The sequence below is a fragment of the Panthera leo genome, chromosome A1 (genome assembly GCF_018350215.1).
Source record: "Panthera leo isolate Ple1 chromosome A1, P.leo_Ple1_pat1.1, whole genome shotgun sequence".
NCBI classification, from domain to species: domain Eukaryota; kingdom Metazoa; phylum Chordata; class Mammalia; order Carnivora; family Felidae; genus Panthera; species Panthera leo.
The window spans coordinates 133444001-133465499 of record NC_056679.1 but is presented as its reverse complement, the minus strand read 5'-3'; the positions used below and the strand labels follow the sequence as shown (position 1 = coordinate 133465499).

General features: G+C 41.1%; 1 protein-coding gene across 2 annotated transcripts in view; it reads right to left on the bottom strand.

Annotated features, from left to right (window-relative positions):
- The window catches only part of MAST4 (microtubule associated serine/threonine kinase family member 4), a 563401-nt gene that overhangs the window by 499947 nt on the left and 41955 nt on the right, over positions 1-21499 (bottom strand). The window lies entirely within an intron of this gene.

Sequence of the window (21499 nt, the reverse complement as noted above, 5' to 3'; positions counted from 1 at the left end):
ATTAACATCTAAGGGCAGAGATTTGTGTGGATTTAAGTTTAACTCCTTTGTATAAATATGCCAAGGAGTGAAATGCTGGATCATATGGTAAGAATGTTTGGTTAACTTTTCGAATGAGCCTAATCTTCCATTAAACCTATTAAGTTCTTTATTTTGATTATTTTGTTAACCGGTTATAACATTTCCATTTGTTTTTATAATCTCATTTTCTAACATAATTCTCAATCCTCTCTTTTAATTCCTTGGACACACTGGTAAAGTTTGTGTTCATTTCCTGAACTACCCGTGCATCTATTTTCCCCCTTGGTTTTTAGAAAAGTCTTAGCTTCTTCTAATCCTTCCCTCCCCTACCTACACTCACTTCCTTCGTGACATCATTCACCCCCATGTCTTTAAGTGCCTCCTACAGGCTGATAACTCCCAAGTCAGTATTCCCAGCTGTGACCTCTCCTCTTAACTTCAGATTCTTGTCTCTCACTGCCTACAAGATGTATGTTCATCTTGACTGTCTCATAAGCCTGCCTTCAAAGTCACTACCTTCAATATCAAACTTGATTTTATTACCTTCTCGTCTAGCAATCTTCCACATCTTGGTAAATGGCAATTCTATTTGCATCACTTGGACCACACACTTTGGAGGCATGTTTATCTCCTCTCTTCCTTACACCCTATATCCAAATCCACGAGCAAATCCTTGGATCTGCCAAAGGCACGAAGGATGCAACCACCACTCGCCACCTTGGCTTCTGCCATCAGCCTGGTCCAGCACCATCCTCTCTCACGTGTGTTACTGACATAACTTCCCACCTGCTCTCTTCCTGCTTCCACCTTGCTTCCCACAATCTATGACCACAGCAGTGAGCATGATCTTGGCCATAAGGCTTAAAAAGTATCAGCCATTCCTTTGTTCAAAACCTCCCATCAGCCTTTCTTCTCAACCAGTATACAAAGCAAAGTTCTTAAAATGGGACCTAAGTCCCTAAATGATTGGACATTATCTGTCTGAGCTCATCTTCTACTTCCTTGTCACGTGCTCACTGCATGGTAGCCATGGTGGCCTCCTTGCTGTTCCTTGAACAAATCAAAAGTCACACATGCTCTCATTTCAGGATTTTTACATTTTCTGTTCCCTTCATCTTAAATATCCTATCCCCCTGACAGCCATGTGACTCACTCCCTCACTCCCTTTGGGTATTTATTTAAATATCATCTGCTAATGGAGACTTCACAGCAGTGACCAAAAAATAAGAATAGTTGCTTCCTCTGTCACTTCTCATCTGCAGCTTTATTTTTCTCCATAGCAGTTATCACCATTTGGCATTATGATGTGTTTATTTTACTAAACTGTCTTCCATTTCTAGATTTCAAGCTTCATGAAAGCAGGAATTACATTTATTTTGTTTACTGCTGAGAAATCCGAGCCTGGCAGGTGGTAGGTACTCAGGTGTTTGAAGGACGGTATCATGAAGAACCAAGTTAATGGACTGATTTGCACCTGCCAAATTCCATGAAGAGATGAAGACCATTCCAAACAAGGCACATCTTAGTTAGGACTGATGACTTAATTTACAAAAAAAGAAAATCCATAGTACCCAAAGCAGCATACAACCCAAGTACAGGCACATAATAGATCAGCAATGAAAGATCACAATTATTAAAGAAGCTATCACTAAGTATCCTTAAGAGATCAAATACTTCCTTTTAAAAAGCACATTCTAGAGCTAACTATCGACAGTCTCCCAAATTTTTTCCCAATGTCTTCTTTTCATTCTCTCTCAACAGATTGGAGCAATAAAGGCACCCAGCATGCCCAGCGTTCTCATTACTTGACTACAGCTCTTATATAATACCACTGTCCCTTTAATTTTAAAATCAACTTTTTATGTGCCCTAAGTTCAAAATATTAAGTGCTCTCGAACACATTATGAAATGCCTAAAGAATTAAGATCCTTGACTGTATTACAATATTTAATTAGGAAAAGAAAAGGATTCTGTAATTAAGGTACCTTACATGACACAACTGTGAAATGAAGAGCTTAAAATGAAATGATTTGACAGACTCTAAAGATGTCTTTCTGCTCACAACTTTTGACTGCCTGTGTTTTCCCTTTCTGAAATTGAAGACTAGGACTCAATTAATTAACCACTATGTCTCACATACAGCCAGTAGAAGTTTCAAGTTAGAAAAACAAAATGAGGGGCGCCTGAGTGGCTTAGTCGGTTAAGCATCTGACTTCAGCTCAGGTCATGATGTCACGGTTCATGGGTTCAAGCCCTGTGCTGGGCTCTCTGCTGACCGTTCAGAGCCTGGAGCCTACTTCGGATTCTGTGTCTCCCTCTTTCGTGTCCCTCTCCCACTCGTGCTCTGTCTCTCTCTCAAAAATAAACATGAAAAAAGAAAGAAAAGCGAAATGAAAGGGCAATAAAAGTCAGTGAAAGTCCCAAGAGTGTTTAGAAAGGGGGGGGGGGGGGGATAAAAAACAGGGGCACCTTGGTGCCTCAGTTGTTTGAACATCCCATTCTTGATTTCAGCTCAGGTCATAATCCCAAGGTCATGGGATCAAGCCCTGCATTGTGTTGAGTGCTAGACAAGGGGCCTGCTTGGAATTCTCTCTGGCACGTTCTCTCTGTCTCTCTCCTATTGCCCCTCTACCCTGCTCATACTCTCGCTAAAATAAAACAGGGGTGCCTGGTTGGCTCAGTCAGTTGAGTATTTCAAATACTCTAGAAATAGAAGGGCTTGAGTGTTTATTTTGTTGAATTTAGCTTCAAATCTCCTTCAAAATCTCATTTTTACTTGAAATAGGTATATATGAGCAACCTGTGAGGATATAGATATCTGTGTATGTGTCTGTGTGTGTATGGAATCATATGTCTACACATACATATACAGGAATGTATATGCTTGTAAAGGGACCTAAGAAGGGAAAGAGAATAATATGTCAGAAGAAAAAAAATACTTTTCGGGGCGCCTGAGTCGGTTGAGCATCCGACTTTGGCTTGGGTCATGATCTCACAGTTCGTCGGTTCAAGCCCCGCTTCGGGCTCTGTGCTGACAGCTCAGAGCCTGGAGCCTGCTTTGGATTCTGTGTCTCACTCTCTCTCTGCTCTTCCCCTCCTCACACTCTCTCTCTCTCTCAAAAATAAATAAAACATTTTAAAAAATTAAAATAAAATAAACAATTGTTAGATTATGAAGAGCTTACATAACACTCTAAATTACAAATTCTGAGGGGCGCCTGGGTGGCGCAGTCGGTTAAGCGTCCGACTTCAGCCAGGTCACGATCTCGCGGTCCGTGAGTTCGAGCCCCGCATCAGGCTCTGGGCTGATGGCTCGGAGCCTGGAGCCTGTTTCCGATTCTGTGTCTCCCTCTCTCTCTGCCCCTTCCCCGTTCATGCTCTGTCTCTCTCTGTCCCAAAAATAAATAAAAAACGTTGAAAAAAAAAATTTTTAAAAAAAAATAAATTACAAATTCTGAGGGTAGAGAATTTTGTCTATTTTCTTCGCTGCTGTATCCCTAGAGCCTAAAAAAAGTGCCTGATACATTTTAAGTGTTTAAAACAAGAAGAAGAAAAAAAAAGCCTGAAGGGTCAAATAGTACCCTGAATAGCATGCACAGTATAGGGCAAACAGACCTACTGTGATTATCACCACCAATGAAAACTATCACCTATACTGAGGGCTCCCTTTTGATTCAGTTACCATTCAGTGTATTTTCGGTGAGGGGGGGGGGGCAGGCAGGGGGAAACAAGCTTATAAAAGAGAGTATTATTACTTGCTGCTGTTGCTTTCCAAATAAAAACTAGGTAAACCTAAAATTGACACTGGCTCTTGGAATTCCATTTTGCTAAATATTTGAGAACACACCCTTCAGTTAAAAATACTAAGAAATTCTTTGTGTAGCCTGTTTGATTTCCCAATTTATTAAAGGCAAATACAGGTGTCTACTTTAGCTTTATTTGCATTTTCTTTTTCGGTCCAACCTCTTGCTGGAAGGAATATTAATTCCATCTCTAAGCTCTGAATACAAGATCCAGGCTCTGAATAAGCATACTTGAAGATCCTTAGATTGGGTAGGGTAATACATTACAGTTGCCAACCAGATAGTCATTTTTCTTTCTCACTAGCCAAGTCCAGATTTATCTCAGAACAGCAATAGGCACCACTAAAGAAAAAAGAAATCTACACTCTCTGGACTCCTTTGCAACAAGGAAAGTCCATATAACATTTCTGTCAAGTGACAGGAACAATCAAGTGGTTCGGTAGGTTCTAGTCAGACAGACAGCAGGAATGTGTGTTACTCATATCCTTTGTCCTGCTGGGAATGCAGAGGCATACTGAAGCAAGAGCAAGCATCCTAGGTCCATGAGGGCACATGCACACACCTAGGATGGGGACAATAAGCTGAGAAAGGTATGGATCCCTGAGGGAACACCAGAGTCACTGTATTAAGTATATACTGCCTACCTAGCTTTATCCGTCGGGGAGAAAAACAGAGCTTCTAGGTTAAAGCCACTGGTTCCAGGTTGTATCTCAATTTTTTTTTAATTTTTCTTTAACATTTATTTATTTTTTGAGAGAGAGAGCACGAGCAGGGCAGGGGCAGAGGAAGAGACAGACCCAGAACCGAAAGCAGGCTCCAGGCTCTGAGCTGTCAGCATAGTGCCCAAAGCGGGGTTCGAACTCACCAACCAAAAGATCATGACCTGAGTTGAAGGTGGATGCTTAGATGTTAACCGACTGAGCCACCCAGGTGCCCCTCCAGGTTGTATCTCTTAACACTAAGCTGAATCCTAATTGATACAGTTATTAGTGGGGACTAAAGGATCATAAGAAATAAGGGCTTTTTGCAGGGCTTTCCTTGGGGCACCTGGGTGGCTCATTCGGTTAAGCATCAGACTTTGGCTGTGGTCATGTTCTTGAGGCTTGTGACTTCGAGCCCTGCACTGTCTCCCTCTCTCTCTCTGGCCCTCCCCCACTAGCACTCTCTAAAAAATAAACATTAAAAAAAAGTAATATCTTTTAGGAGGGCTTTGTTTAAACTTAATAACTTGGTATACTTAGAAAATAAAAACAAACCACATACCAATATCTCATTTTACACATTTTAGCCAGGCAGCAGTACTGAGATACTACTTCTCTGGTGCTTAGAGAAATTAAACTGTTTTTTTTTCTTTTTTTTTTTTTTTGTTTGTTTGTTTAATGTTTATTCATTTTGGAGAGAAAGGGAGAGGGAGAGGGAGAGAAACAGAAGGCCAGCGGGGAAAGGACAGAGAGAGGGAGACACAGAATCCCAAGCAGGCTTCAGGCTGTGAGCTGTCAGCACACAGCCCGATGTGGGGCTTGAACTCAAGAAAGGTGAGATCGTGACCTGAGCCGAAGTCAGATGTTTAACCAACTCAGACACCCAGGGACCCCGAGAAATTAAACTGTTTAGAACATATATTCTTTCACTCAATTAACTCAAAAAATTCATGCTGGGGTTGGGAAATCCAAGCATGACTACTCAAGAGTCTGAATCAAAAAATTTAATGGTATCCCTTCTATCCTGGTAATAAACAAAATAGTTACTTACAAAAAGTATTTCCAACCTATTTGCTGCCATCCAAAAACAACTGAATTTCAAAAATTAAGATCCTTCCCAAAGCTTGCAAAAACCATTGGCCTGTGACATGAAGACAGTATTTCCTACACCACAATCAGCAAGTCAGGCCAGCCTTACTACATTTATCACAAATTTCCATTTGTGCTGCACACAACATAGTGATGTTTCATTAAACACTCAAAAATATTCTTTAGGTGTGTCTGTGTGGATCATTCAATTCAGCCTCCGACTTTGGCTCAGGTCATGATCTCACGGATCGTGGGCTCAAGACCCACATCGGGCTCTGTGCTGACAGCTCAGAGCCTGGAGCCTGCTTTGGACTCTGTGTCACCCTCTCTCTCTCTGCCTTTCCCTTGCTTGCGCACTGTCTCTCTCTCTATCTCTCTGTCTCTCTCTCAAAAACCAACATTAAAAAACAATTTTTTTTTACATGTTCTTTAAATAAGTCCTCATCACTGTAAGGCAGGAAAGGAGTTGAGGCTTGGCTTTTACCATCCAACAGCCCTTTGGTTTGGGAGAAGCAAGAGGCTACTGTTCACACACATCAAATTGCACAGTGATTCCCAAACGCTGAGCAATGCACAATGATGAACCACGTCTCTGACTTCACAAGCACGGTGCCATATGCCAAGGCCACCCTTCCATCAGTTCCCACCCAACCAATTCCTGCTGACCCTGTAAGACCCAGAACCAATACTTTGTCTCTCTGAAGATTATCCCAAGGGACTTTATTTATACCTTTACTGCAGCATAACCTATACAGCCTTAGAATCATCTGTTCGGTATTTCTTACGGGCTATAAACTACTCATGAAGACTATGCTTTCTTCCTCTTTGCATCCCTCGAGTCTATGAAAAACATGGAAATATAATTGATCACAGTTTTCTGAATGACTACATGACTCAATGACTACATAATGGCATTCACTATAACCAATATCATAGGAAAATCAATCAACATTTAAGTTAGAACCTATAGGACATATATAAAGCTCAGTTGACTTTAAATACAATCTGCATGGGAAAATAAAGAGTTGTTTTGCTCACCATTTGGCCTAGACATCTTTTAATCCTGGATGTCAGGGCCATTCAAAATGCCTGTTAGCATTAGCTTGCATGTACGTGGTCTGATTAGGCTACAACATCCAGATGAGATGGATACTACATGGCAATGTGGTTTATCACAGGTAACAGATTAGAAATCGGAGGACTTGAGTTCAAGTCTCCGCCTGGCTACTCCCCAGCTACCAGACAGGAATAGCTTTCCCACCTACCTACCTTGCATGCAGCTGTCGCGGTACAATCTCCTACTTGTTACTGCCACTCTGAGCCGGGACACGCTGTCTGGTAACTAAGGGGTATGCAAATATGAGGGAATGATGGACCTGGAAAAGACACAGTGTCTGGACTCAAAGACCAGGCTTTTTCCCACCATACCCTGCAGGTTCATAATGCCTTTTTTTTGTTTGTTTTAAACAAAAGACCACTTTTCTCCAAGTACAGTTTAAAAATATCAGTTACTAGTTCTCTTCCAGTACAGCGTTTTCTTGAAGGACTATATGCTAGCTGTTGCCTTGACAATTCCACTTGCTTAGCTTTAATTTGATATTGATTTAAAAAGAGAAAAAAAAAAAAAAAACCTCCATAACCGTTCTACAATTAACAGTTAAACTTACATAAAATCTTGTTGGAAACAGCCCAGTCTTTGTGAGCCCTTGTTTTCTCCAGAACGAAACTACATTTTGTTTTGGTCTAGACAGGCCCACCTGCAATGGTTGGCTGGACCATCAAGGGTATGCTCACAATTCTGACTAAAGACCAACCATTTAACCTATGTATTTTCATAATGCAAATTTTAAAAGTGGAATAACGTAGCTTATATTCATCTATTCCTATTTTCCGGCTCTACCAATACACTATTGATATTCCAAGTACTAGTTCTCTTCAGGGGCGCCTAGGTGGCTCGGTCAGCTGAGCATCCAGCTTCGACTCAGGTCATGATCTCGTGGTCTGTGGGTTTGAGCCCTATGTCAGGCTCTGTAGTGACACCTCACAGCCTGGAACCTGCTTCATATTCTGTGTCTCCCTCTCTCTCTCTACCCTTCCCCTGCTTATACTCTGTCTCTCCCTCAAAAATAAACACTAAAAAAAAAATTTTTTTTTTAAATACTTCTCTTCATATGTGATGAGCTGGTTCTCAAGGGGCAGCAAGGGCAAAAGCACCATGCACTGAAAATGCAAAGTGATCATCCAAAGCTTTCTAGTCCCCAGCAGATAAATGTCCACAGGCAGACACTGAATAGGAATGCAATCATTCTTTGCCTGGTTTAACACAAACTTACTCCCCCAAACAAGAGCACTACGGACATTTTTTTAAACAAAGTATCCCTCAACTTTTTACCTTCCTCTTTTATTTTCTGTTTTGCCATCTTCTGCGGGGAGTGGTTTCCATTTTTTAACTGTTTCTATGTTCTATCACATTGGGATAGACCAAAGAACCCACATACCCATCAGTAACCACGGCACATTCCCCATCACGTTCATGGTTAACAAGGAAAATGACAGGCAGCAAAGGAGGAAGAAAGAGCATATAGAAATAAGCCGAACTCCAGCTGAATGGAAATTAAACTTCCCTTGCTGATAGTACTTACACATGCATCTTTCATTCCGGACCATACATTTACAAAAGCAAAATTCGATTAACTGGAAATGTATACGGGGAATTAGACTACAAATACCGACCTCACTTTGTTATAAGATGCTCAAGAAAAAAATTGCTACTGAATCGGAGAGAAACAGAATATTAGCACATTAATACAGAATCTGTAATTTCTTCTCCAGGCAATATGAGGGTAGCATTATATTTATTTTATGAGGATACAATTAGAATGGGAAGGGGTATAGGGGCATGGTCTGATTGTGATCAGTCTGCAGATTGCTAAACTATTAGAGACACTGAAGATATTCTTCTTGGTGTAAGACAGTGTCTTCAGTTAAGACAACAATAATTTTTATCTATGTTTGTCACCCAGTAAACTAGATAGGCTATCGATTCAGGCTGGACATCCAAATACCAAACAATAACGAATAGCAAATAAATTCAGTCATTAATAAAAGGTGAAGACAGATCAGTATCATGCAGGTGATCAGCAGCTGGTCCATAAAGTAGAAATGATTTATAAAACCTCTGGAACAAACATTTTTCTTTTAAGGGTCTTACCTTAACATATCTTCTTAGAAAGATGGTAAATAATATTTACTCTACAACTGTAAAAATACATACATGAAATCAACAGATATTGGATACCACCATGCAAAATAAGACAGGTGAGCTCTCAAAATTCAATTTTGCTTAGGGAAAAATGAAGCCAATATATCCAATATTTGAACTTACATGCATTATATAACCAAGAATTAGATCTCACAGGTATGAACAAAAGCATTTTTCCTTTCTAAGGCACTAGAAAAGGAAAACATTTCATTTAGTAATTTATAAAATGTATGTGAGCCTCACACATTTGAGTACTTTAAAAGTGAGAGGTATTCTTTTTTCATGAAGTCAAGTCACATAAGCAAGAAGATGCGCTTGCAATGCAAAAAGCATTCATTTAGCTAATAAAACAGACTATCTGAGAATGGCCTCTCCATTACATGGAAAAAACCAGTGAACCTCATCAAGCGAGGTTATCAGAGTTTCTTCAATCCAATCTAGACTCCCACCCACATTGTCTTCTCATCAATATTCCTCAGGGCTTCCTCTTCCCCAATTACAAAAGACCAGATAACCCTGTGACTGATGGGTGATACGCACAAGCTTATTTTCCACTGTTAAACAGAGTGAACATACCCAGGAAGCTATTTCAATTACTGAATAAATGGAAAAGGGTTAAATGTGGAATATAATGAAGCGGGATTTAACAACATTCCCAAACTCATCAGCAAGCAAACAGGCCATTTCTGAGGCAAATATGCTAGAGAAGACAAAGCTTAGGAAAGATAATGTACAGACAGCATTCCTATTTCAGGGTTTTTTTAAAAAAGAAAGACAAACCCTGAGCAGGGGCCCATTATTAAGTACATAGCAGAGATGGCCCCTACCCTCAGATGGCCCCTTCTCCCGAGATCTCACCTCCAGGCGTTTGGCCCATTAGTGGCCGCCTTCACCGAGACTGCCTTTCTTGCCTCAGATAAGCCATGGGCACCACTTTCATCATTACCTGGCTCTTGACTCATCTCCTTCAAAATGGCATTCCCAACTTTCATACACCACTAGTGGATTATCAAAGCCAATAAATTTCTAAGGGCTTAAATTTTCCACAAATATTTCCTAAGTTAAAAAAAAAAAAAAAAAAAAAAGGACTCAGCAAAGGGATACCACACTTCAGCTGGCTGGGCCTGTTTGCTAATGAGCGAATCCCACATCACGAATGTTACCCCACAGGGGCTTCACACCACATTATGACACACGAGGAGGTATGGAATAATCGGGAAGTGATGCACCCTGTGTCCCAACCTGGGACGTGGGGGACGAGGTCCTTGAGATTCGAGAAACTACTGGGAATGCTTTCTTTGTATTCTCTCTCAGAACACCCTAGTTTGAGCATTTGCTGCAAGGGCAGGCTGCAGCCAAACCAAGGCAGCTTTCCTGAAAAGTAAACTTGGGACCAAAGGTTGCCTCACATCAAGTTTTTGGCAATTTGTCTCCTAGAAAGAGCATCTCTTCATATCCACGTTTACTGCTCACTGCTCTTCTTAGCAACTTGGTCTAAAATGGTCTCTTTACCTTCTTTATCATGGACTGGGAAGTAAATTCCTGGATTCTAGTTCCAGCTTGGCCACCACCTAGCTACAGAACTTAAATAAATCCAGTTGGCTTCCCGGTCCCGTCAGCCCCTGCAACTACAATATGCTCAAGCCTATTTTTCTCTCAAAGTTCCACGACTTCTAAATTTAAGAGGTATTTTTATTTTTATTTATTATTTTTTAATGTTTATTTATTTTTGAAAGAGCGAGACCAAGCGCTAGCAGGGGAGGGTCAGAGAGAGAGGGAGCCAGAGGATCCCAAAGCAGGCTCTGCACTGACGGCAGACAGCCCGATGTGGGCCTCAAACTCATGAACCGTGAGATCATGACCTGAACTGGAGTCAGACACTCGATTGACTGAGCCATCCAGGCGCCCCTAAGACGAGTATTTTTAAAACGTGGCAATCTTCTAACAAAATCGTTAATACCCTAACACTGAAGGCAGTTTTAGGCCTTCAGTTGTTTAACAACAACGTTCCAAAACTTCAATTATATTGCAAAATGTCTGAGCTGACTCAAAGGACTGAAAGCATTGTCTGCCTCACAGTGTGACTGTTGGTGGTGAAGGTTAAATCAAGTAACAAATCAGCTCAAGGCCCAGCATTTAGTAAAGTACTCAATAAATACTAGCGGTTATCATTGCTATTGAAAAATACACTATTATAACTCGTTCTATAGATTTTCATCAAAACCCATCAGATCAATGCAACGAAGTGGACAGACCAGAATTTGTTTAGAAATTCCTTTAAAAACTAAATGAAAGGAAATCATGAAGTATTCGCTTAGTCACTAAACATCTTAAATCAAGAGAAAGCACATACTAGCAATCCAGACTGTCCACATTTAATTTTGTGATTCTCTTGTCTCTCTGCTGAATCTGGTTTCCGGCTTTAAAAAATACATAAATAAATAAATAATTGTGAATAAACCCACCTACCAGCAACATGAAAATGTATTTGTTCCAATAAAATGGTATGTTGATACAATGATTAAGTTATTCTTTCCTCTATCCATTTCTACCTCTGCTACTTAATTTGTACTGAAAGAGTAATTCTACAATTAAACCTTTAATTTTTTTCCCATCTCCATTGCCGCCTGAACCTTTCTCTCTCCTCTTCATCTCTTCTCTCTGTCAACAGTTGCCAGGAGGCACCTTCTGCAGCACTTGTCCTCAGGTCCCCTTCCTCTCCTCTCTGACCACCCCATCACCATTACTGGGTCCTCAGTCCCTTCACGAAGTTCCTGAGAGATTACCTACCCCTCAGCAAACACAGTCCTTGAGAGATTACCTACCCCGTAGCAAGCACAGTCCTTTAGAATCAAACCACCTCAGGTTGCCTTTTTATTTTTTTTTAAATCTTTTCAATGTTTATTCATTTTTGAGAGAGAGAGAGAAACACACCATGAGTTGGGGAGGGACAGAATGAAAGGCAGACACAGGATCCAAAGCAGGCTCCAGGCTCTGAGCTGACAGCAGCTCCGAGCCCGATGCGGGGCTTGAGCCCACAACCTGTGCGATCGTGACTTGAGCTAAAGTCAGATGCCCCACCGACTGAGCCACCCAGGCGCCCTTCAGGTTGTCTTTTCAAAAAGAGTTAACGGTCCAGGATGTTTAATGGATACTACTCTCCCTTCTGGATGCCTAGTGGAGAATTATCCTGTATTTCTACTTTTTATACAGACCTTTAACATCAGTACTTTATTAAACATGATCTCCCAGAGAATCTCTCATGACAGTTCCATGCCAAGTCCCCCTACTCTTCGTTACACAGTACACCATTTCCTTCATAGCATTTACCACATTATTTATTTAATGCTTGCCTCCCTGACCAGACTGCAAGCCCCATGAGGACAGACACTTCATTCATCCATTCATCAATAGAGGACAAATATCTAGTACAGTGTCTCGCAAAACAAAAAGTATTCACTATGCATGTGCTGAATCCTTTAATGGAACCTGAGATGCTTATGTGCTTCAGTCAGGCCCTATGGGGGTGGGGGGGGGGGGCAACAACAGACAGGGTCCTCCATTATGGAACTTACCATTTAGGACCCATATTGTTTGGGAAGGTTAGAATTTCATAAACTTACAATTCATTCGAAGCACAAGACACACTATCATGAGAAAAATACAGAAAAGGTGTGCTATAGATTATAAGCACCCAATAGGAAAGGAATCAGGATTGGAAGAGCTGAATGAACAACCACAGCCATCAGACAAAGTCACATGGATGAAGCCCCCGTGCTGGTGTTTGGTGGATGGATTAAATCCGGGCTGGGAAAGAGAGCAGATGGCATGCCACAGTGAGAGGAAGCTGGCGAAGCACAAGCCAAGGAAGGAGATGTGAATAAACCTGGCCTGTGAAGAAATGGCCCGCAGACTCATGCTGCTCAGGACAGTGGCTAAGGAGCTGGAAACAGTGGATCAAATGCCAGGTTAGGAAGGGCTCTGACTGCAATGAAGAAGTTGTTATATTTGATGTCATGGTCAAGAAAACCTGTACAGGTTTGGTGCGGAGTATGATGCTGGCAACGGGAGAAAATTAGCCTACTAGTTACAGTCAACCACGTACCAAACCAAGGACAAGAGACAAGAAACCAACAAAGATTTGTTGGTCACTAGGGCAACAACAGTGAGAACAGACAAGTGACAAATACTGAAAACGCCCAAGTTCCCACAACTGCCACCTCTACCACAGAGAAGGAGAACAACAGCCAAAAGGAAGAAATCACTGGGTTTTGGTGGGGTTAGGAATTAACATGTATTCTTGGCCTCAGATCAATGTATACTACATCCCTGGGAGATGAGACCCAAAGAGGAGTGTTAGTGACAACTCTCAGTCCTTATACCGACTGTTAACTCTTGACACCAGTTCAATGAGGTTGATCTTCAGAATGAGCAACTCAGACTCTAGTATGGGTCTAGCACAGCTCTGCCCTTTGAACAACCATAGAGTACTACACACAGTACTCCCAGAAGATGTGCTAAAGAACAGAGCCACGTGGCCTCTCAAAGCATCAGGATCCACCCTGACAAGACAAAGCTGGTATTCCAAAGAGTGAAGCAAGCAACGGTACTACTTGCGTAAAATAAAAGTTTGCCTTAAAGAAATCGTTTCAAAGAACCGAAAAAAAGTGAAAAGCAGTCCTAGTTTATGAACAAATCACCAAAAGTAAACACATCATTAAGAAAGAAAGAAAGAAAGAAAGAAAGAAAGAAAGAAAGAAAGAAAGAAAGAAAGAAAGAAAGACAGACACACACTCAGGGAAGTAGACTCTTAAGACCTACTAGGACCAAAGAACCAACTATCTGTCAAAAAAACAAACAACTAGGTCATTATCTCTCAGGCCGCATTCAAGACTGAATTCTGTTTCTTAGGCACCATGGATATTTAGATAGATAAATGGATACTTACGGATTTTTATCAGAGTTTCTGGAAATAAAGACAATCTAATTGTAACTGCTTTGTCAACAAATTAGTTTTATTACTTTATTGTTCTGATTCAGGCAACGGAGAGCAACCATTTTTTAAAAGCTTGGAGCAATAGAAATTATCTAAGCTGACAGATGATTTTCAAGCTTGAAAGCTATGTTTTTTTTCCATTTATTTTCAAAGAGAGAGAGAGTGTGTGAGCGTGCAAGCACACAAGTCGGGGAGGGGCAAAGACGAAGAGACAGAACCCCAAGCAGGCTCCGCACTGTCAGCATGGAACCAAATACAGGGCTCGATCTGTGATCAAGAATTGGACGCTTACCCAACTGAGCCACCCAGGCACCCCAAACTCGAAAACTATTTAAATGTGTTTCTCATATTATACCGTATTTTTGTAGCTAAGGAAATGCATACAAAGAAAACAAGACCAGAAAGAGCTAAGAATGTGGTACTAAGATTAGTATTCCATCATTCATCAGGACACATATCTATGCAATACTGATTTTATAAATGACGCCATACAGGGTGATATGGTACAATGAACACGTCCTTCATGCCGTTTGCATCCGAGCATCACTTAGACCTCATTGTTTTTTGGGAAAAGATTCCAAGCTGAAGAACCAGTCGCAGTGTATGCTGGCATCCTGGCCTTGAAACAAAAAATTTAATCTCACCAATCCCTTACTTCTGTATCTTCAAAGAGGGAATTTTACAGGGTGCCAGATACAACAATATCGTTGTTGTAAGCAAGCCACTAAAATAGCCACCAACAATCACCACCTCCTCCTATTCATCCCCTTGTGTAATTTATCCCCTTAAACGTGGGCTGGACCTACTGACTGGCTCCTAATGAAGACAACGTGGCAAACATCATGGTTATTACTTCCAAGATCATGTGATAAAAAGACTGTGACTTTCATCCCCAATGGAGAAGTCCCATGTAGCAAGGAACGGAAAGAGGTCTCTGGCCCAAACCCAGTGAGGAAGTGAGGCCCTCAGTCCAACAACCACCAGGTACTGAATCGTGCCACCAAGTCCGTGAATAAGCTACAAAGTGGCTCCCCTTCCAGTTTAGGATTCTGGTGAGATCACAGGCCTGGCTGACACTTCAATTGTAATCTTATGAAAATCCTGGCACCTAGCTAAGCCACACTCCAATTCCTGATTACCAGAAAGTGTAAGATAATAAATGCTCAAATTTTAAGTTGCTAATGTGGGGATAATTGGTTGTACAACAAGAGACAACACAGTGATGTAAATGCACATCAAATATATTATTTAAGGTTTAAAAAAATTCTAAGGGCGCCTGGGTGCCTCAGTTGGTTACGCGTCTGACTTTGACTCAGGTCATGATCTCATGGCTCGTGAATTTGAGCCCCCCTGTCAGGCTCTGTGCTGACAGCTCAGAGCCAGAAGCCTGCTTCAGATTCTGTGTCTCCTTCTATCTCTGCCCCTCCCCCACTTGTGCACGTGCATGCGCCCTCTCTCTCAAAAATAAATATTTAAAAAAATTTTTTTTAATTCTAACTGGCACAATAGTAAAGAGGGCTTTTTTTAAAACTCCTTCTAAGAAGTTCCTTGTTTTACACAAAAGTAATCTATTTTTATCCAATGATCTAATATTTATCTAATAAATTTCAGTGATCTGAAATTTATGTAATTAACTCATCAGTGGAAAATCACGATTCATATCCCAAATTAGTCAATCAACCATCAGAAAAAAAAAGAAAAGAAAAGAAAAGAAAAACTTTAGCAAATATATTACAAAGGTGTAAGTACTACTTGGGACACACAGGGCCAAAATATAAAGGGAGATTAAGAGTGAACATTAATATCAGACAAAAGTCTTTAGAGAAAACTAAGCATAGAAGAAGATTCTGAATGATAAAGAAGCAATCTACAAGGAAATACCAAACCTCACAACATACAGAAAAAACTAAGATTTCATTTTATAATCCCAAATTTTTCCTGAGTTACAGCTCTTAGACTGTATGGCACTTAAAATTATGTTAAGCAAATCTGCTAACAGAATTTATATCCCAGGTTCTCCCATAAGAAGCACGCTTTAAACTTTTCAAAGAGAGGGTTAACACAGATATCATCGCCACATGTAACATGGCCAGGAGGTAATGTGTGTGGTGGACTGAGTCACAGGCACCAACTCTTTGCCCCCTACGTCCCACCCCTGTCCCGTGTGACTGTGCACATCCTCTCTCCAGACACAGTGTGCTGCCCCTTCCACTGACTTTGAGCTCTGCCCTAAGACTTGCTTTGACCAACAGAATGTGTAGAGAAGTGACAAGGTGCCAGTTCTGATCTTTCTGGCACATCAGGTATTCGTGTTAACCTCGGGGAAACTTAAATTTTCGCAGGCGGAGCCTGTTTGGGATTCTGTCTCTTCCTCTTTGCCCCTCCCCCACTCGGGTGTTTGCACGCTCACACTCTCTGTCACACAAATTTATAGGTCAGTTGTTAAACCCTCTAATAAAAATTAAGTTATATCAACTTAAAAATAAATTATGTTAAAAACCAAAGTACTGAACCTCCTAACTTCCTAATTACTTTATTACTATTACATGTGTTTTTGAGGTTGTCTGCTGTACCCGTATGATGAGAAATAGCATATAATGGTGTGCTATTTGGGCAGCTCTTCCTGGTGACGTCATACTGGGTGCTTGAAATCAGCCATGACGGGAGTATATACACCACAGAAATGGGCAAATGCTACCAATCAGGGCTTATCTTCTCTTCCAGAGAGAGGGTTAGTATTCTCTCACCCTTAGAAATGCTTCCTGGCCCATTTCAGCCTGGGACCCCAAAACGAACACTTATGCAGCATACCCAAGCCTAACTCACGGCTCGAGGCAGGGCCACCAGTATCCCCCAGCCTAGACCAGCCAATCCACAGTCACCCAAGAGAACCCAAGTCCAAGCACAAACCCTGACTGAATAAGCTGATTTATAAGAGTTACTTATCCCGCATCATTGTGGCAATGAGTGACTAAAACACATGGTAAACTAGAGTTCGTTCAATTCGACTATCAGACAAGGAAAGGCTGGCATGTAAAAACAAAACAAAAACACTAACTTGGGACAGGCCCTGAAAGTGACATGGTGATGGGCAAGCAGTGAGCAACGGAGAAAAATGACACGCTCCAACAGCACAGGGAACCAGGAGCACTAAGGACTTCAGGAAGCATAAGGAGGACAGCCTGAGAAGCACATTGAGCAGGAATTTATTTAGCCCTCCCAGGCGCTGAGGATTTAGCACTGAAAATGAGAGAAGCACGTGATGCCCTCAAGACTAGTGGGAGGAACAGGGGAGCTCGCAGGCCATTACAGTCTAGGGAAGGGACAAGGGCACAGCGAAGAGGCACCCAGGCCAGTCCACGGGATCCAAGAATGCTTCCCAGTGGACGTGACCTCTGAGCTGAGATGACTCCAACAGTTCAATGAGAAGAAACTAACTGCTAAGTAATGAGGAAAGCTGCAAGAATGGACAAAGAAAGATTATGCAGGAAAAGTGAGCAGGACTGGCCAGGCGTCTGGATCAAAATGCAGCAGAGCTGGCCCTGAAACACCAACTGGGTGAGGGGACAGCCCACTGCTGCTCCCCCTACACCCAGTGAGGGTACAGATCTTATTCTATACAACCCCATGGATAAGCACAGCCTCTGCTCCAACCTGTGCTCAGACCTTGATACTGCAACTGTCCCCACCTCTTCTTTGATGCTTTATCCATGTACCTGCCAGACAACCCTGAACACGTCCCAGAAACAAAACTCAGCAGCTCGAGGTCAGTCAGCATTTCCCAAGAGCAGCTATGCCCAAGTACCGTCTATATAACTGGTATGGCATCCAAGTGAATTAACACAGTATTGCAGCCAGGACTTCCAGGAAACACTGCATCACAAAAGCAAAGAACACCCTGTACTCCCAGCCGGAGAGAACATGCATACGTGGAGAACACCACATTCTTTATATATTTTTTGAAACCCAAGTATAAACCCTATTACAATTTGGAAGGTATGACGAAATTACCCAGCCAGAAAAGCAATTTTAACTGGAAAAATGAAATATAAAGGTATTCTAAAACTTAATCTTTTAATTTCGGCTGTCCCGATTCATACAACTCTTACTGTAAGATTTTTGCTTTAGAATTAATTCTACATGTATGACTATCCTGCAAATAAGGTAAAAAGCAACTTCATTTTAGCCACGTTGGTAAATCAACTACACTACAGTCATCCCACTAGGTGACAATTTGAATACTGAAACACAGAAGGAAAATAAAATATTTGACAAGGCTTTCATTTAAAAATATCTCAGGATACACTTCCATCAAGCACCAATCTCTTCTTCTGAGATTGTTAGCCTGCAATGAAATATTAAAATTAACATGACCATTTTCTTCAGAGACTTGTATAAAAACTCCATAGGAATGCCACAGACAGGATATAATCATTTCATTTTTTAAAAGAAAAGTAAGTTAAATCACTAAGCTGTTACTTTCTCCTCCTGTTTAAATATACACCTAAGGCATTCCTGGTATAAAAACCAAAATATAAACTGTGGAGGAGACATAACACAGGCACCCTGTTTTATTTTCTTGCTTCTGCTGGACTTTACTCTCGGGTATCCTGTATATTTGATTCTTTTTTCACCAAATATTTTCTCCGCTTAGCTGAATCTCTGCCATGTCAACTTCAACTTTCCCAGATCTTCTTGTTCTAATCATAGCACAGCAAACTGTAGTAAAAATAACCAAGGAAAGCTTCCTTAAAATGCCATGGACTTATAACAAAAAGCAGCGTCAGGATTAAGATTTCCAGAAATATTATGGCCAAAGTCACCACATTGCCACCAACTCTGAAACAGCATGTAAATACTAAGTGTAATTCTCTCTCTCTCTGTCTCTGTCTCTCTCTCTCTCTCTCACACACACACAGACACACACACACACACACACACACACACACACACACACATTACATTAACCACTAAAAGGCAGACATTTCCCTCAAAGTGCAGAACATCAATATGCAAATGTCTTACCAGGTGTAATTAAGGTGAAGGTTATTAGACTTAGCTCGAATTCCTACCTTGACCTGTATTATTTCTAAAGTTCAACTCAAAAACTCAGCCTTTTCCCTTCATGTTTAAGATAGCAAAGGCAGAGGCATGAAAAATGAATGGTCTAGTAAATTCTCAAAAAGCAATTATAGCCCACCAGTGGCAACAGACACAGAAGTTAGCCATGTGGGAGCATCTAATGGGCCTCTGCTTCCTGTGCTACAGTAAGGGAGCCTGAAACCCATCATCCCTAAGCCATATGAATTTTGCCTGGTTACACAGACACTAAGTACTCAAACTATATACCATTTAGGCCAGTTAGATTATTTAAACGATTTCAACTTTCATTCCTTATTTTAAAAATGCAGATAATTCTATGGAATTTCTCTTTCATGAATGGTTGATCTATGCAAAACATGTATGGTAACTTTCAAACTTCAGTATACATAAAAGTGAAAAAAATAGATATTAAACTATTTTTAAAAATCCAAAGAAACAAAAGCTAAGTCATTTGGTAAAAATGTTTTATTAGCCATTTTGAAATTGTTTAGGTACTGAACTCAAGGACACAGGGAAGCTGTTCAGGAATGGGGACAGAGGGTGAATCAGAGGTCTGAATAACCAGTTTTTGAGAGGGCTCTTCCAACTCACCATTTCTTTAAAGATTTTACAATTTGTGGGGCACCTGCATGGCTCAGTTGGTTAACCATCCAACTCTTGACTTAAGCTCAGGTCATCATCGCATGGTTCATGAGTTCAAGCCCTGCACTGGGCTCTGCGATGACAGCACGGAACCTGTTTGGGATTCCGTCTCCCTCTCTACCCCTCCCCCGCTTGCTCTCTCTGAAAAATAAAAATAGACTTGAAAAAAAAAAAAGATTTTACAATTTGTTATAAAAATACAAAATATTTAAATGATGTCCCAAAAAGTGATCCTGGAAACAAACTATTAAAAAACATCCAAGTGTTTTCGAAGAGAATAGGGGACACAAGTTAGGAACAGGCAGCTTACTTGGCCAGGGATGCAGTATAGGAAGATCATTTACAAATGTGTTGAGGAAGCACTGACATTCATAATCCCAAATCTGAGTCTCACGATGGCAGTTTAAGTATACTTGGAAAAAAATCAGTCAATGTTATATTACATTTGTAAATAGAGGGCAAACATCCAAGTTTCAAATTACTAAGAATGACTCAGACACACAGCTAGACTGGACACCTTATTTAAAGGTTCTATTAAACATCATTTGAATTTTCAATCACATTGGTAATGCTAAGCTTTCAAATGTTAGAGGCTTTAGGCCTAGACCTGACACATAACTGGGACGTCCATCTCGAGTCTGACATTTGCTTCTGTCAGCTTGGGCAGCTGCTTGGGGCTACAGCATCCTAGAGTTATGGGGCCTGTTCTTACAGCTGTGATAAATGGTTTCATAAAGTGCTCACGGCACCAATGATGTCATCCAGTGAAGCTCAGGAATAAGCAAACCATGAATTGGAGTTAAAAGGGAAATAAAGGGGGAGAATGACTAATACTTGATGTTCAAACAGATGAACAAAAAAATTAACATTATCTCTATGAAAATAGATAATGAACATTGTATTCTCTAAAGTAGTATAACACTAGCTTTTTAGAACAAGTCCCCCGGATTTATGCTTTATCACCATGTTTTTTGTTATTTCTACATAAGCAAAAATGACAAGTAATGATACAATGTCACATTTTTAATTTTTTTTTAATGTTTATTTTTTTTTTGAAGGAGACAGAGACAGAGTGTGAGTGGGGGAGGGGCAGAGAGAGAGGCACAGAATCCGAAGCAGGCCCCAGGCTCTGAGCTGTCAGCACAGAGCCCCACGCAGGGCTCGAACACACAAACCGCGACATCATGACCCGAGCCAAAGTTGGATGCTCGACTGACAGAGCCACCCAGGCGACCCTACAGTGTCACATTTCTTTTTAAAAAAAAATTTTTTTTTAATGTTTATTTATTTTTGAGACAGAGACAGAGCATGAACAGGGGAGGGTCAGAGAGAGAGGGATACACAGAATCTGAAACAGGCTCCAGGCTCTGAGCTGTCAGCACAGAGCCCAACACGGGGCCTGAACTCACGGACCGCGAGATCATGACCTGAGCCGAAGTCGGATGCTCAACCGACTGAGCCACCCAGGCGCCCCCAGTGTCACATTTCTAAAGGTAACAATTGAACCTAATTTCTGGCACTGAGAGACCCTCACAGACTCTGCCCTGAAGGAAACAAAGGATTAAAATCAGAGTCTAGGGGCACCTGGGTAGCTCAGAGCCTGCTTCAGATTCTGTCTCCCTCTCCCTCCCTCCCTCTCTCTCCCCTCACCCCCACTTGTGCTCTCTTTCTCTCCCTCAAAAATAAATTAATATTAAAAAAAAATCAGAGCCCATAACTGAGAGTTTAAAAGTATGTTCAGTCACAATTCAATTTCTGATGTCTGCCTATAACTAGTGGCATCTCGATAAATCCTGGGCTCCAAAAACCGTCAAAATGATTTATCACTGAACACTTTAAAAAGTATATCCTTTATCAATGATTAATGACCGAAAAGATCATT